At 35.3% G+C, this 5396-nt stretch overlaps 1 long non-coding RNA gene across 1 annotated transcript; it reads right to left on the bottom strand.

The window, feature by feature from the left end:
• Positions 1 to 3303: 3303 nt before the first annotated feature.
• Positions 3304 to 3941, bottom strand: LOC149131690 (uncharacterized). Its single transcript, XR_016237471.1, has 2 exons — positions 3703 to 3941; positions 3304 to 3549 (listed from the first exon to the last, which is right to left on the bottom strand). It is a non-coding gene; the product is annotated as an uncharacterized LOC149131690 (long non-coding RNA).
• Between the last annotated feature and the right edge of the window lie 1455 nt (positions 3942 to 5396).

Genomic DNA, 5396 nt, shown 5'->3' with positions numbered 1-5396 from the left:
ATATATATATATGGGAGAATATACAAAAAATAACAACAGACGAGGACAGGTGGTGTAAATAACAAAAGTATATATTAGTATGACGCTCGGGAATACGGAAAGTCTTTGACGTTTCGAGCTACGCTCTTCAACAGAAAGAATACGGAGACAAGGAGAAAAACACGGAGAAAAAAAATTGAATAGTGTTCAGTCAACGGTCAATCATATATATATATATATATATATATATATATATATATATATATATATATATATATATATATATATATATATATATATACGACGAGTTTCTTTCAGTTTCCGCCTACCAAATCCACTCACAAAGATTTGGTCGGCTCGAGGCTATGTTAGAAGACACTTGCCCAAGGCGCCACGCAGTGGGACTGAACCCGGAAGCATGTGGTTGGTAAGCAAGCTACTTACCACAGAGTCACTCCTGAGTCACTGGACTGCGGCCATATCGCAGCATTGGCTTGAAGGGTTTAGTCGAACAAATTGACTCCAGTAATTATATTTTATGTCTAGCATTTATTCTTCCTGTCGCTTTTGTCGAACCGCTAAACTACGTGATGTAAACAAACCAACACCAGTTGTCAAGCCGTGATAGGTGGATAAACGCAAACACAATGACAAGCATACCTAACGTTTCTATCTATCTATCTATCTATCTATCTATCTATCTATCTATCCATCATCCATGCATGCATACACGCACGCACACACACACACACACACACACACACACACACACACACACATATATATACGACGGGCTTCTTTCAGTTTCTGTCGACCAAATTTCCTCACAAGGTATTGACCGACCTGGGACTTTAGCAGAAGACACTTGCTGGGGGTAACCGCGCAGCGGGACGGAGCCGTGAGCCAAAATGGTTGTAAAGTGAGGTACATAATCCCATGGAGATGACTGTGGAAATTCTTGAAAAATATGTCAGCACCATCAGAACCTTGAAAATGAACAGTGTTGGTGTAATCATTAGAGAACCAATGAGAATATTAATAAAACATTGTAACAGATTTGTTGAAGTTACATCGTTTGGTCTTAGAAACATAACAAGCAATAACAGATTTCAATTACGATATTAGTGGTTATAAGCAGAAAACAGTAATATATATTCACGAATTGACCTAGAACCTAAACGTTGTTCCCCCATCCACCTCATAATGCTGCTTATAATGTCTAAAGTCATTTACATGATATATTTATTTCTTTATTGCCCACGGTGGGGATAAACATAGAGGAGACACACAAGAACAGACAAAGGGTTTAAGTCGATTACATCGACCCCAGTGCATAAGTGGTACGTATTTAATCGACCCCGAAAGGATGAAAAGCAAAATCGACCTCGGCGGAGTTTGAACTCAAAACGTAACAGCAGACAAAACACCGCTAAGCATTCAGTCCAGCGTGCTAACGATTCTGCTAGCTCACTGCCCTAGCATTATATGTAATTATATATATATATATAACTGCTAATATTATAATGTTATAATTTGTACTAATTTGTACATAGATAATGTTTAGGAGCAGTTATATTATATAATTTACATTATATATTAACAGTTAAAGGCGGTGAACATCGGGCGAAATGCTTAGTGGTATTTCGTCCGTCTTTACGTTCTGAGTTCAAATTCCGCCTTTCATCCTTTCAGGGTCGATAAATTAAGTACCAGTAGCGTACTGGGGTCGATCTAATCGACTGGTCCCCTCCCACCAAAATTTCGGGCCGTGTTCCTAGTATAGAAAAGAAAATATTATATATTAGCAGTTGGTTTACATATCTGTGATTTGGTTATATCCGTAGACCAGCTGTTACTGTAATCTTTTAGTGATTGCTTAATAAATCAGAAATCTGAAGCAGATCCAACACGTTGCACTGTATATTATAATTCAACATGTACGACTGCGATAAGGTGAGAGGTTGTTGAAACTAAAGTTTAATAAAAGCTGAATACAATAAAAAATCCTATTCTAAATACTAAGCGAAAAACCTGGTTGTTGTTCCTGCCGACTACTACGCTAATCAGGTTTGGTGTATCCCGTTTGACTAACCACTTGACTCTGTATAAATATCTATCGCATAATGTAATTTGTTCTAATTTGTACCGAAATGATGTTTAGGTGCAGTTGTTGTCGACTGAACTGAACATAGTAAATATTTCCGACAACAACAATATCGAAACTAACAGGCGGATTTCAGTCAACGAAATTTATTACAGTTCAGAGCGTTACCAATCATACCTTCCTTACAGACATGATAATATCCTTTCTATAAACGCAAGGACCGAAATTTTGGACGAGGGAGCTAGTCGATTACTTCGACCCCCCGGTGCTCAACTGGTACGTATTTCATCGTTCCCGAAATGATGGAAGGCAAAGTCACCTGCATCGGCGTTTGAACTCTAAATGTGGAGGCGGACGAAATGCCGCCAGCTCATCGTCTTAGACGTGACAATAATATCACAATAAATTGTGAAGGAGGCAAGCTAGCAGAATCGTTACCACACCGGACAAAATGCTTCTGAGTTCAAATGATGCCTGGGTCAATTTTGCCTTTTATCCTTTCGAGATTGATAAAGTAAGTACCAATTGAGTACTGGGATCGATGTAATCAACTTATCCCCTCCTCCGAAATTGCTAGCCTTGTACCAAAATTTGAAACCAATATCACAAGATATTGATATTCGTTTAATGCAGGAGTATAGAATCGTGATTAGTGTAGTAGGCTTATGATCGCTAGGTTGTGGGTCCGATTCTAGGATCGGACTGCTTATCATGCGCTTCAGCTAGGTCCTTCATTTCTCTTTTCTTTAGATTTTCTCAGCTGAAATGAAAACCAGTGGAGTACTGGTGCAGCCTTCTCTTCCTCTAGCTGTTGCATTCTCATGGCTATGAGTGAAAGTATACACCATGATATAAAGTCAAACACACCAGTGATTGAAGGTTATTGCATGCTATGTTTTTTATGTCGTCATGTTAGGTATTACCCTGAACATAGACAGGCAAGGCTGTGTGGTTAAGAAGCTCGCTCTGGAAGCACGAGGATTCGGGTTCAGTCCCACTGCGCGGAAATATGGGAAAGCTTCTTTTACTACTATAGCCCCGAGTCAAACGATACCTTGTGAATATGGTAGACGGAAACTGTGTGGAAGCCCATCGTGTATATATATATATATATATATATATATATATATATATATATATATATATATATATATATACATACAGGGTGCGGTGAATAAATTGTCGTCTAAATTAACGCAAAAATGGAAGTAATACTGAAATCTCATTTTAACGGATATATTTACCAAAATTACATAAAAATATCTTGAAATGTTAAAAAGTGAATTTATTCGAAAAGTCGCCAATGGCTTCAACCACGGCCTCCAGACGACTTCTGTATCTTCTGCAACTCTTCAAGACAGTTTCGACTTTGCTTTTCATCCTTTCGGGGCGCGATTAATTAAGTAACAGTTGCGTACTGGGTTCGATCTAATCAAATGGCCCCCACCCCAAAAATTTCGGGCCTTCTGCATAGAGTAAAAAGAATATTTCTTGTTATTAGAAAAGGCTTGGTTAGCTTTGTCTTGTATTTACAGTCTATTATATTTACTGAGTGTTTATGCTATTAATAACTTTATAATTGATATAACAACAGAAAGATTATAGGTTTATATCATTACCAGTAAAATTTACAGATTTGAAGGTGGCCGTCATTAAATTTGCCTGGTGAAAAAGCAAGATTGCTTAAGAATTAATGCACTGGCGAGGAAATACAAGCGAATATAGAATGCAAAATTGAAAACTAAATATTTGATAAACTTTCAGATGCAGTCTTTTGTTTTTTAAGTGTCATTTCTGTTTTATAATTGACATATGGTATTAAAAAAACAAAACAAAACAAAAAACAAAGAATAGACAATGCAACTCTGTGGCTTCGCAATAATAGATGCTGACGTATATTAGACGTCATACAGCGTTGATAAGTCTCTGGAAGAATAAGAAAAATAAAGGCAAACAATATCGCTTTATTCCGACTTGACTGAAGTATATAATATACACGCGAACGTACACACGCACACGCACGCACAAATATAGATCCAAACACAAATGTAGATGTTTAGACACAGGTATACACAGACTGCTTTCGCAGTTTCTATCTCTCGAATTTTAACTGCTTTTGGAGTCGCAGCAATCCTCTAGAAAAATTTGAAGAAAATAAGACTTATTCAAGGCACCAGGATTAATATTCTACGATCTTTTGCATACTCAACAGACCTATTGCCGAGGACGGATTTAATTAATTTGAGGTTTTATGGCGGCTTTAATTGCGTTTCGATCACTTGAACTTTCCATTAATCTTCATGTTTACCTCATTATACCTTTGCTATATTCGCCAGAGAGTATGGCCGCCATATTGACGATACTTCAAAATCCCAGAAAGATTCCACCAGGTGTGCTTAAAACAGACACATACATACATCTTTCCATCCTAGTGTGTGTATGTATGTATGTATTTATGTATATATATATATATATATATATATATATATATATATATATATATATATATATATATATATATATATATATATATATATATATATATATATATATATATATATATATATATATATATATATGTATGTATATATATATCTATCTATCTATATATATATATATTTACACGTGTGTATGTGTGTGTGTGATATATAAGACATGACGCCTAATGTTTAGCTCATTCTTGTTTAACAAACATATATATGTATATAAGTATGTATGTACGTACGTCTGTATGTATACATGTATGGATGTATGCATGCATGTATCTATGTATGTATGTATATATATATATATATACGTATGTGTGAGTGATATATAAGACATATGACACGTAATGTTTAGCTCATTTTTGTTTAATACACACACATATGTGAGTATGTGTTTATGTTTGTCTGTATGTACAGATACACATACATACATACATACATACATACATACATACATACATACACACATACATACATACGTTGAACGTTATTTACATCTAACACAGAAGTGCTGAAAAGGGGAACATTTTTACAGTATAGAAGTATTATTAAATATCATCTGAGGCTGAGTTAGTCATGTTTATCAGTGTTGATGACTTCAGATTTCCAAAAATGATTTTTTTTTTTCTCTATGATGAATTAGTTTTCTTGATAGGCGTTCCCAGTACGAATAAAAAATTAAAAAATTAAAAAAACTTCCATGACGTCATAAATGAAAACCTTGAGTCTTTGAACATTATTAAAGTGAAATCATCTTGATATAAATAAAAACAGATTAAGATCTGTATCCAGGAAACATTGTTCGTTATCCGTGAAAAAAATATGCA

The sequence above is a fragment of the Octopus bimaculoides genome, chromosome 20 (genome assembly GCF_046866305.1).
Source record: "Octopus bimaculoides isolate indiv1 chromosome 20, ASM4686630v1, whole genome shotgun sequence".
Lineage (NCBI taxonomy): Eukaryota > Metazoa > Mollusca > Cephalopoda > Octopoda > Octopodidae > Octopus > Octopus bimaculoides.
The sequence above is the reverse complement of the archived record's forward strand: the minus strand, read 5'-3'. Positions and strand labels throughout refer to the sequence as shown.